Here is a 13,273-nt window from a genome sequence, read left to right on the forward strand (position 1 = left end):
CATTGAGTGTGCGTGGCAAAACAAGTCATGAGCGTTCTGTGATCTTATCAGATGATAGGCACACACTGTACACTGTCTCTCACAGATACATACAAACACATGCAGATTTTTCACTCTAGCACTTCCTTTCAAAGACTACAGACATAACTAACATTTGTAAAGAGCCAAAGGCGACTAAAGAACAGCTTTGGAGAGTAAATACAATTTATATTACAACTTAATGATTTAAACGTTCTCGTACGGTATATGGTTATGTGTAAAACAAAAGAAGATATTTTGAGAAATGTCTCTGTGGTTTTGTGTCCATACAATGGAAGTCAATGGGGCTCAGTGTTGTTTGGTTACCAACGTTCTACAAAATATCTTCTTTTTCCCTTAAAGAACCCAAGGTCTGCATTTACCATTGCCGAGGCACCGCAGTTTGTGCTTGACTCTCTCGGAATAGAAGCGCTTTCGTGAAACTAAACACCCCTAGTCTGTGTGACATGTATACAAGTGCTTCTGGCAAACAATTAATTGGCACTTTGCAGTGTTAAAGTGTTGATCCTCCTGATTCCTGTTTGGCTGCGAGGGGAGCAGAGAAGCAGCTATTAATCAGAACGTCTCTCAGCCATTTACAGAAGCATGTAAACCATCACGCTGATGCACTGTGCGCCTGACGCCCTGCCAGCTCATCTCAGCAATCCATGTTTCCGGGGGCTTTTGTGAAAACTTCAGCACTTTTGACCATCTTTCCTTGTTTCCATTTCTGTCTCGCTCTCTCTTCAGTTCCTGTGATTTTATGGGGCTCTGCAGGCTAGAATCACGCAGACGGGTGTCTCGGTCACTGTGCTGTGGAATCCTCTTGTGAAATCTATGCCTCTGCCTGTACTCGTGCATGCGTGTATGTGATGTTTTCTTTCTGTATAAACATATTTGAGAGTTATGATTGTATTTACAGGTGCTTTAAGGTGCATTCACACATTTTCAATGACTTAGGACATTTAATAACAAACATTATTAAACAGCAATCTAGAATACTAAACTAAACGGTACTTGGAAACTAACGGTACTGTTTAGCGTGTCGACAAAATGTTTATATGTTTATATTGCTCCAAAGGAGCTAATAGAATATTTCAAAGAAAAAAAATATATATTTTGTGTCAGATAATTGACACGTGTCACGTATCCATGAAATAAGCAGGATAACATACAGTCAGATGGTTGATAACGCGGAATAAACTCCTTTACTTTGATTGTCTGTCCCCATGTCTGTCCCCCCACCACTAACCATTAATGTTTTGCATTAAAATCTAAAACATATACACTTTATACTCCACTTTCCAACAACCCTTCAAACCATAACAAAACAATTTCACTATGTACTGGAAACAGTACGTCAAACAAACTAGGAGCAGTTATACGCATAAACAAACAATAACAGCAATTACTTAAAATGCGGCACAGAGCCACTGTGTTTATGCTTTATGTTGAATCAACCTGTAAATTACGTATACTATGCACATTAACACATTTTACCATCAACAAATCACAGACCAGAATGCGTGAGTGTGAAGGTTTTTGAGCACAGTCATGTTACTGTATGTAGTTTAACATTTATGTTTCACAAACGCTGAGTGACACCACAACTAATACAAACAAAGATAAACACCATCACAGCAAACACAACAAAAGAGCACAGAGCACTGACAAACACCCCCAGATCCTCGTCCCCATGGAAACGCTGACATATACAGACTGATGGATGTCTCCATGGATACCTGTCACCGTGGAGACAGACACCATGTCTCTCTCAGCACGGTGCCATCAAAATCAAAGCGAGCCAGTAAGATAGGGGAGGGAGGTGAGGAGAGATGGACATGAATAGAGCAGTGCAAAGAAAAGCTGCGTTTATCTGACAGCCAATGCTGCAGTGCTTTCGTTTTCGGAGGTCTTTTCCCTCATGCAAACCTGTCTGTTAGTTTCGCTCGTCTGCAGGTGGACATATGGACATTTCTGTCCCTTTCTACCCAATCTCCTTGTTCATTCACCGTTTTTTCTTTCTCTGCTCTCCAGACCCTTCCATGCAGTTCCTGGCAGCTGTCTTTCTCTCTTACAGCATTCTCCCTCCATCCCTCTCTCCCACACTGGGTGAAATAGAAGCACGCGCTGAGAGCCTAGGGTTGCTATAGTAACCGCCTAACTCACCATCTTGCGTGTCACCATCACATGAGCAGTGGTTCTGACGACCAGAGCCCGACTCCGAGGCTACGTGGTTGGAACGGCTCCATCGCACTGCGCTGGGGACTCACAACCCCACCTGGGACTTCCTGTTTCTCTCTGCACTGCCACTGCTGCTACATTGGGCTGTATCTACACAGGGAGAGATGACAAGGTCGAGCAAAAAATTAATGAAAGGACAAGTAAATGAAATAAATAAATGTGCACGCTGTGCAAGTCAACCCCCAGTAGGCTTCTAGCACCCACAGGATCCCTGAGAGGGAGGGTGAAAGGGAGTGAGAGAGATGTGTGGGTTAAGAAATAAAGGCCAGTACATTCGCATGATGGCACTCTGCATAATCATTCTAAATGTGGAGCCAAGGCTTTGATTTATCAAAGTAACAATGCTGAAGTCACACCACGGACACTTCTATCTTTCTCTGATGTAATTACATGGCCCTGTGGAGTACTTGATTCTGATTGGTCGATTTTGGTATTCTGCAAATCAAATATTTATTTATTGTTTATTATCGGATTTATTTGGGGGATAATAACCACCTGGTAGGTCAATATAATTCCTAACTCGTCCTTCTTTTAACCTCCTCGTCATAGTATTGTGAACTCCAATTTTCACCTTCATCATAAACACCTTTCTCACTCCTAAACTAGCAAAAATGCAATTAAGGTGACATTTTTCTCATTCGTGGCCTTCTCTAAGGGACCTATACTGTACATATTTCTATGGTATTGTGAAGTATGTATAAAATTTAAGACCCTTCCTTTGTGACTATTTCCTCTTACCCTGGAGGATGCCATTAATATGAATCCCCAAACACACACATACACACCTCGTGGTGACCACCACTTCACAGTAAATCAGCTCTCCCCCAGGGACAATGTCTGCTTAAAGCACCACAAAATCAGCACAGATGAGACTCTGAATCTGTGCTGGACTCTGGGAATTACAATCAGACATCATCGTCGTCATCGTGATATGTTGTATTCTGGCTGGCCAGCTTTGTGAAACACAGTCAACATGCGTATTCTGATACATAAAAAATGTTTTTTTTGAAGTGAAGTTCAAATTTTCTTACATTTTACATAGAGACTGATTTTAGCCACACCCCCACATTTTGATCAAGAATCATTACTGTGTATCTCTCTCTAATAAGCTACATGGTAAGTAGATCGTGGTAGAAGTAAATGTGTTCAAAAGTCTGAAAATTAGTGTGTAACTTTAAATACCGTCACTACCAAACATTTTCTGCAATTAAGCAAACTTTTTGGGCATTATTCCATAAAATGTAGTTATGTGTGTACATCTGTTCCGAACTAACCATGTGCTGATTAGCATCTTTGAGCTAGGATCAAAGTATTCAAAAATTGTCACTACCAAAACTCTCACGACAGAAACGTATCACTGGGTATAATTTGTTCGTTAGTGACCAAAATCTTTCGGTTGTGAGAAAAAGGAACACTTAATCCTTTATTTGGGGAAATAAACAAAACTCCTCACAGTTATGCATATCATTAGTATTTTAGTATGTTTTAGTAGTGATATAGTATGTAATCTGTAGGTTTTAAATTTAGGTTAGATATTTACTGTCAGAAGTGTGTCTTCTATATGTGCTGGCTGCATTTGTGCAACATAGTTAGTTATTTGTGTTAACACATTCTGATTCAGCTGTGCAAATTAAATATTGTGATCACTACCAAAACATTACCATCACTTTGTCAAAAATAAAGTATATTAAATCATCAACTAAGATGTTATGATAGTGTTTGGTTCAATGTATATATAAACTAATGAAGCTTTAACTTTGAAATCAGTATAATAAATGTTATACCTTTTACAAAGAAAGATTTGGTATCATAAATTACGCTTGAATTATAGTTAAAATTGAAAATGTTGTTGATTTACATGTGAATTTTTTTTTAAATAGTCAAAAATATATTTAAGTAGACTTAAACAAAATCTTAATATGTAAATATAATGCTACTTATTAATAATTTATTATTTTGCTTTGACTAAATTTGGGGAGAGGAAGAATTTTCTAAAACTATTTGAAATATGATACAATAAGAAAATTGACTGCAAAAGATATTATATAATTTGCTTACATAAAAGAAAATATTTTTTTAAAGATGTTTCCGACTCTGATTTTAAACCAATTCTGTAGAATGGCCCATATACTGTACTTAGACACGTGCATGTGCATACACACATATAGATCAATACAGTATATCATTATGCAAATTATGCCAATGTGCTCGACAACTGCAGTAGTCAAGGGTGCGTGTAGATATAAGGGAAAAACAAATTTACTTTTTTATGTTATTCGAAATATATCTACTATTCTAAAAATATCAACTAATTTTAATTGATTAAAAATAAGAAAGCAGTCAAAAATATTTAACTTTCTCTTAGTAGCCACTGAGTAAAATATACAAGCTTAAAAGGACAGTTTTAGCAAAAATTTTAATTATTTCATAATTTACACCCTCTCTCGTGCCATTGCAAACCTGTATGACTTTTATTCTATCATATTTTGAAGAATGATGGTAACCAAACAACACTTGCCCCCATTGACTTCCGTTGTAAGGAGACAAAACCCCTGAAACATTTCCCAAAAAAGAACGATTAATACATTTTACACACAGATGACTTATACATTGACATTGATGAGTTATTTATGGGAGAACTAAAGGTTAGAAAAACATGCACAAATGCATACAGACGTATACATGAGTTATCTCCATCATTCACAAAAACATTGCCTGGGTCTATACTGCTCCACTAAGCTATGCTCCTCCCCTGGCTCACTTATTCCTCCGGTGACCCGATTCAAACTCCGACCAGATAGTGTGGCTCAATGCAGTGGAACGGCCATTGTGAGGTCCCTGAAGCCTGAATGCTCTCATTACCAAACTGCCTCTCCAAACACATGAGCTAACCATAGCCTGACCACTTCTATTACCCCAAGTCAGCTTTACTCACATATGATCGAACCATTGTCTGACCACCCTTGCAAGTCAGGCTCTAGATGTTTACTCATGAAGTAAGCAGTTACGGTCTCGGCTCATTTTGAAATATCAGCATGAAAATCCTTTATCTATATAGCATCACATCTCAACCTGCGTTTACCCTGTAATCAATGACTGACAAACACGTGACTGAATCTTGGGTTGACATTGAACAGAGTGCATCTGCCAATGTGCGTTAAGATGTTTTTATGTGTCTTGAGTCAAACATGATGGGTTAAATATAGCGGCAACTCTTGCAGTTAGCATTTGTCACGCAAGGATAAATCCCGGCATGACCACAGTCGCTACAAACACATTGCATAGTTTACTGTATGTTTTGAAGACATCCTGGCTTACATCAAAGAGCCGTATAGAACTACATCACAGTCCAAAAACGTTTATGACTCAAAGTAACGCCATTACAAAAATACTCAATAAAACCATGTGTGACCTTAAATCTCTCCATATTTTCTTCCTTCTAAGTCAATACACTTTTTTTGAACAGTTAAAGGTGCTGTATAATTTTTTGGAGGATCTATTGACAGAAATGCGATATAATATACATTACTATGTCTTCAGCGGTGTACTATGTCTTCAGAGACTTTACGTAATAAAGCGTAATGTTTTTATTACCTTAGAATGGAGCTATTTATATCTACATACACCGTGGGTCCCCTTGCATGGAATTCACCTTGTAGTATCTACAGTAGCCTTAAACAGACAGACTGCTCTACAGAGTGTTTTTCGTAAATACGATATCTCCTTCGGCAAAGAAGGAAAAACATGACGACATCTTAGTTCTGTGTCAGCCATCATAGTGCTTCGAAAGGGAGGGGGAAGGGGTGGAGTTAGCCATTGGTTTTTTGCAATTTGCAACCTCACCACTAGATGCCACTTAATTTCATACACTAGACTTTTACGAATGCTCGCTTGAAAGTGACCTGCTTCTAAAATCTGGTCGAAATCAGCACTTGACTTACCAGGACATGTTAAATCTACTAACGGACACATAATCTAAACACATGGGATGCCTTGTTTTCACACAGCCCCATTAATAATCCCTAATGAGCGATTAAATTAACTTGGTGCCGGCCAAGCATGCCCATTGTCCATCTTTCCTAACACATGAGTAAGATCTTGCCCACCTCCTCAACCTTTTCGTCTCACATAATGACAGACCTCTCACCCATGTCCTTCCATCCCTGAAGCCTTTTACCTTCACATGAGTGGACTTCCACCGCTCCACTGGGTTTTCCAGACATCGCCACAGGAGACTCCAACGGCACAAGCGCTTCCTGTCCAGGGAGACGTTCCCGCTATTTCTAATTATGTCACTTTGGGCTGGATTACGGTATTAATTTTATATTGCTAAGCACTGCCATTCGTTACTGACAATTATTCAATAATTAAAGGTCTGACAGTCTTCATTGAGCCCCTGAAGGACCAGCACAGAGGCCTGGTCTGAGGGGCTCAATCAAAGCAATCACTACTAATTATGCCATGGCCATCTTCCTCCACGCCTCCGCTCTGCAGGGAGAGAGCAAGAGCCAAGAATCAGCACTATGGATGGGTCAGCGCCTGAATGGCTCGATCGGCTCAATCCACCTCATTTATTGGTTTTGAAACAGCGCCAGAGTATGCAGACCACTCGCCTCTTCCGCCCTGTGCCGGCGCACACAAGTTGACATGTGATGATTTATAAGAGACTATCTACATATCGACCCTTGATCGGATGCACAAGGCGTTAAGGGAGGAGCAGGTTCTCGCATTTTGCTCGGGCAATGGTCAATTCAGCAGTTGTCTCCAGTCCAGCCATCCCTTCAGTTCTTCGGTAGACTGCAGATGGCCTTCTCGCAATCCGGCCAAGAGTACCGTGTCCTGAATGCCACTAAGACATTTTGTACAAAAACTGTGACTTCTGCCCCTCTAGTCAGCAGATTGTTCCAAAGCAGCTCAGCCTGAACTGGCAAAGAAGGCAGCCAAAAGGAGCGTCTTCCTCCCTCGTCCAAAACAAGTTTATATTTTATGCACGGCAGTTCAAAAAAAAAGAGGAAATCCAGTAATGTCTTGCACTTGTTATGATGGTGTAACTTCTGTCCCTAAACATTACACTACAGACTCCCTCAAGACGGTTTTATAACTTCTCTCAAAGTCGTAAATCAGACAGACAGCAGATGTAACGCACAGCAGGATGCATTAAACATTATGCTCTCGCATAGTGTCGTATGGCCTTGGATGGAGACTACATTCGGTCAGCAATGCCTGTGCAGAAATCGTCCTGCAATAGATTAGGGAATATGAATCTCAAATTTAACATGCAGAATGTGATTATTTGCTTTTCTCATTTTGGTGTGTGTAGTCCCTTCACGCAGCTTTAGACAAATCCTCATATATGGACTCCAATGGTTTGACTGCTGCTGCCAATCAGCAATATTCTACTGCAATATTTCTCTGCATGTCATCAGCCATAATTTTGCCTCAGATCCCATGGCACAGACGCTACAAAGACTAGCGTCTGGTTAACATCATCCAACAAGCAACAAAAACCCTCCCACGTCTTCTGAGTCTGTCTTTTCCATACCAGTTTTGTTTAGCAGAGGATACTGGGGGAAGAAACATTTAGCAACTAAATGTCTGGCTATGATACAGGTGTACAGATGTGTTGAACCATGTCCTGTGTGTGTATTTGCTTATCATTGTCATTTTCTATGAGCAAACAAGACAGATTTATAACTGAAATAATTAAAGAGAGCTGCAGTTTAATTAATAAATGACTGGGCATCTTTATTACTGATCTGAAAACAGAGATAAACAAAGGTGAAGTAAACAAATAAATAAACAAACAAATGTAACGCAAAACGTTAACACCCCAGGCACACGGATGCTAAATAGATGAAGCTGCTTTATTCATTTCTAAAGCATCTAAAAAAGAAAATAGTTCCAGAGGCATCTTACTCTCTATATTTTCATATTCCAAACCCCGGCAGGACTACTAGTTCTGTTCTGCAACTGTGTTTTGTTTTTCCTTGATGTCAACAGGCTTCCCTCCTTGTGTCTCTAAACCACCTTTTAAACAATGTCTAATTATTTAGATTTAGTTTTGCCACAGACATTGAGAAGCACCTTGCTGAGTTGCAGCCCTGAAGGGTCTAATTGAAGCAGAATGGTTGAGGGAGCAATGCCTATGTTCTCTGTGAATTGTTCCCTAAAGCACGTCTGTGTAAATCTTCCTCTATTGGCTGATGTCTGCCATCTTTTGACCCACTGAAGTCAAAAGCCTATTGGTGCAAAGAAAAAACGATACCTGAAACGCAAGTGAGGAGAAGCATCAAAGGTCAACCAACACACACACAAACGTGTGAATTAAAAAGCAAAAGAACACAATTAGGTATCAGTTACAGTTTCTCATGAAATATATCGCACAAGCAGAGTCAGAGAGAGGAATATGGCACTTATGAAGCCATTTAAATTATTATTCATAAAACTTCATGTCTCCTTTAAATTTAACACCTGTATGTTTAAGAGACCCATTGGAAAATCCACATCAAGCATTAGAAAGTTATTAACATGCATTAATTCTATCCTTGTGGATGGTTTTTATGAATACGGTCCTCTGTGACTCCAGATTTTAAGACTACCGGTCATATTTTTATCAGCTGCGCTGGTGTTTCTGCACTCAACCATACCGTCTCTGACTAATGCTATTTAAATGCTCCGGTTATGCATGATTAAAACAATTGTTTACCAACAAACATCCTTCATCATGCTGATCGCAGCCATTTTGGCCCAGTGACACCTGTCTTGCAATGTGAAATGTCTTCCTCAAAGCTGTTTTCAATTGTATTTATGTGATGTGTCATGGCTTATGTTGCCAAGGGAACATATATGACGAAAGAAATGAAAGCCCATTTCTCGCTGATATGGAGTGAAATGGAGCCTGAAAGCTCTGTAAAAAGCTCCAATAATTCTCTACACCACAGAAGTATCTCAAACTCTATCTCAAAATCATCAAAAACAAATCACTATTTTGGAAATAAACAGCCAAGCTATCCCATAAACGCATCCCGCGTTCTTTCTGAAATAGCAACATGACATCATAACAGAGAGAGTGTTTTTACTCTCCAGCGTTCATTCCACAGCATTGGGAACTAGTGTGAAGAACTGCCCCAGTGCCCTGTATGCTTCCTCTTCCTTCAGCAACAGATGCCCAAGTTATCACCACTCATGTCACACACACTTTATCATAACGTACATGAGCCTCTTCTGTCAGAGACGATAACACCACACCAATAAACATTTCAAACCTTGTATAATTTTGTCGCAGATAGCAGAAAATCTTTATATTTATTGACCTAATCTGTTTGTTTCTTGTTCGCGAGACTCGCGCGCGCTTCCGTGATTTATTACAGGCCACATGGTGCCTTCGTATTTACACCCATGAATTCAGAAAACGTCTTCAAAATGAAAACACTCGATCATTTTTCGAAATTTAAAAACGTTTGAGATATTTGGAAACCGAGAAACAGCGTGACAAGTAAACTAAGAAAATGCGCATTGGTGAGCATCCTTCCCACACAATGTGATGAGGTAAATGTTTGCGTGTTATAAACACACCCTGATTACAATCGTAATATCAATAACCACCATTGACTCTAAGGCTTACACAATATTTAGATCATTTTACCAGACAAACAGGTGCGATCGCCTCAAAACGAATGCCTTTCATTACTAAAAAGGAAAAAACAAGCAATCTCTTAACCGAAAGTGCTGTATGTTGATTTGTGGTTGTAGGTCACTACATGTTGGTTAAAAGGTGTCTCGACAGCACAAATTCATTAGTTTACATCGATGTGCGCCACCGCGCGTATGCACGGACACACACAAGCGCGCGCGCGAGCAACTGGACATATACTGAGGCACACACATTCTGCCGCATTCATTCTAGTGTATTCATACAGAATAAAACAAAATGTGCGTAAACTTTTGGGTAAATACAGCTGAATGTTTAAAACAAGGAATAGTTATTATTGTACGCGATGTTTGCGATTAGCCTTCTATTTATGCCCACATTCCCTGGACTGTGAAACAAAAACAAAAACACAACATGACACGAACAAATAGGCTAATATTTCTCCAGATAGTACTACGGTATTTATAAATTCTTACCTTTTTCGCCTTTATTTTCTGTTAATATAAATATATCCTTTAGAAGCTCTGGTGCGGAGTCGATGTCTCCTCTCCCCTGTCTTTCTCCGTCTCCCCAGCTCTCGCTGTCTAACTCTCTCTCTCTCTCTCTCTCTCTCTCTCTCTCTCTCTCTCTCTCTCTCTCTCTCTCTCTCTCTCTCTCTCTCTCTCTCTCTCTCTCTCTCTCTCTCTCTCTCTCTCTCTCTCTCTCTCTCTCTCTCTCTCTCTCTCTCTCTCTCTCTCTCTCTCTCTCTTAAATTGATTCACCCTTTCGCAGAGAAGCAGCACTGTCTGTGAGTATAGTGGCGGGTCAGGTGGAAAAATACACGCAGGAGGAGAAAATAACAGTTAACTTTACCAAAGGACGACTACAAACGAACTGCATGTAAGCTTGGATAATGAATCCAACTCCGTTTTAAAACAGTTCGACAAATATATTATTGTACCTAACACAAAATAAAAGAACGTCTTTATTGGAAAACCACCACCAAGCTCCAAAAAAGTCTAGGCAACAAAAGATGTTGCTAGATAATAAAGTTCAACCCCAGAAAGCAAAATCGTGGGTTAGACAACTATACACACGTGTACATACAGCATTGGTTTCCAGCTTTGTAGCCTCTGGGGGCAGTTTGCAAGGTGAGCAATGGTGCAGGTGAATGTCAATAAGACCTTATTTCATGCGTGTCGCATCAGACGCGCAGGACATGTCAATCGATGCGCTCTAAGAAGGAGACAGACGCTTCCCATAAACCCCCTTTATAGCGCTCGATCGACATCATGTGCAGTGAAATCTGATAATGGCCTGTACACCTGTAAGAATTTCTTGCTTAGGAAATGCTGCGGGCTCATACTTCACATGTTTGTATAGAAGTGATATCGCGCGCGCGCGTGTGAGAGAGAGCGAAAAACGCATGTGCGCGGCCGCTGCTTTGGATGTTGCGTTCCCATAGCAACGCTGAGGCGCATACAGTAGTTGAATTCGCCCCCCTCCCGTTCACGGTCACCAGCGTATGACTTTAAACGCTCCCAAGCAGCCTTTCGTGCTTATTTAGAGCTCGGTTTTGGGGAGGTTGGGGAAGATCGCGATAAATTATTGTGCGAGATATCGTTCGATAGATGGGGGCGTTACAGCTTGAGTTGGTGATTGGAGGAATTGGGGGTAAATGAGGTGTGAGAGGAGGAGGGAGAGGTCAGAGGGAAAATATGTTCTGCCCATGAGAAAGGGAGAAGTAGGGCAGGGATAAAAAATGAGATGTATCAGAAGGGTGATTAGTACTGAATTGATAACGTTCTAAATTCAGACACAAGGAATCAGTCACTTTCTTATGCAGTGTGCAGCCTAACCACAACTTTTCTTTCCAATAATTCGTCTGTGGATAGTTATTTTCTTATGTACACAAACAATGTTTATTCAAGTTTATCCAGATTAAACAATAACCAGGCTCAACATCTCTTTTATAGTTTGAATTGCTATGAAATGAGGGAACAGCTTGTTTTGTCTCCCAGTCTGAAATGATGTACGTCACTGTTTTTTGCTTTCTCACAGGTTCTTTAACAGTCCAGCACCCTTCAAATCAGCATGCCCCCGAACAAACCCACTTCACCTCACTTTTGTCCTCCCCTCATCCGCCACTCTCTGCAGCACACAGTAGAGCACACACTTCACTGACATCAGATCTATACCATTAGCTCTCTGGCTCTCTTTGAATATCAACCCCCCCCCCCCCCCCCCTTCCTTTCCTGCCTTTTGCCCCCTCCTGCACTCTATGCAGTAGAGGAGGCATTGTTCATAGCCCGCAGCTCTCCCCTGGAATTCTCCACCAGTGGGTTCTCGCTCTCTTTCTCGTCCAGCTTCAGCATCCTGCTCCTCTGCCTCCCTCCCTCCCTACCTCCCTCTCTCTCTCTATTAAATTTCCAGTCACACAACAGTGCAGTGGATATCCCTCCCTCCCTCCGGTTCTCTCTCTCTCACTGTGTCTCTCGCCCTCCCTCTCTCTCCTCTTTCCAATCTCCTCCCCTCTCCCACAGATACCCTCCTATGTTGAAATCTTCCTGGATCTCTCTCTGTCTCCCCGTTGACTGCTCTCTCTCTCTAAATCAAAGCCCTCAATCTCCATTGATTAAGACTCCAAGCTGTCCCCCCTCCTCATTTACAATCGCCTCATCTCTTCCGCTTCACCCCAATTAAAACAAAACCTGTTCTAGCCCAGAGTTCCCCCGCTTAAATGGTACGGTAGTCAGGACGTGTGTACGCCAGCCATGTGGACCGTGTTGTCCCAGTTCAATCTTTGTAAACCTTTTTTCTCTTCTGTGGGGCGGCTGAGATGTGACTTATTATGCAGACACCACAGGCCACTAAATGAACAGTGATGCGAGCTGGCCGGCAGATTAATGCAGTTCCCATGATGAAGATGGAACGTGCGCACTGCTCTCGCTCTCTGAACAACACTAGGCCCTGTGTGTGCGATTACCGCCCTTCACGGGGAGCTGCGGGAAAGCGTACAGAACTTTGAGCGCTGCAATGCTTTACTAGCTTTAGCAAACGCACTGTATTTCACGGCATGCTTCGGAATTAATGTTCTGCGCTGTGTCCTCTCCCATAGTGTGAATTACTTCTAAACGACAGTGTGCTACAGTGCAATAGGATACGGTGAGTTTCTTGGTTGAGCTTGTGCACTGTGATAATCCACCATAAGGATTAGATAGGAATTTATAATGCAATTGTTTTGTAAGAAGAACAGGTTCTAGGGTCAAGAGCAATTCAGGGCATAGTCTAAACCTTTATATAAGGAAAACAATTACTAAAATATAGGAATTTATATAACATATACACTTTAATAAACGTAATAAGTAATCTGTAGGGTGG

At 41.0% G+C, this 13,273-nt stretch overlaps 1 protein-coding gene across 1 annotated transcript in view; it reads right to left on the reverse strand.

Moving 5' to 3' along the window:
- lrrc4ba (leucine rich repeat containing 4Ba) overlaps positions 1–10,499 on the reverse strand; it is a 29,151-nt gene extending 18,652 nt beyond the window's left edge. Inside the window, exons 1-2 of the mRNA XM_079457284.1 lie at positions 10,390–10,499; positions 2,188–2,352 (exon numbers count right to left, since the gene is read on the reverse strand). The gene's annotated coding sequence lies outside the window, so the exon portion shown is untranslated. The remainder of the gene's footprint in view (positions 1–2,187; positions 2,353–10,389) is intronic.
- Between the last annotated feature and the right edge of the window lie 2,774 nt (positions 10,500–13,273).

Source organism: Barbatula barbatula (assembly GCF_947034865.1).
Source record: "Barbatula barbatula genome assembly, chromosome: 5".
NCBI classification, from domain to species: Eukaryota; Metazoa; Chordata; class Actinopteri; order Cypriniformes; family Nemacheilidae; genus Barbatula; species Barbatula barbatula.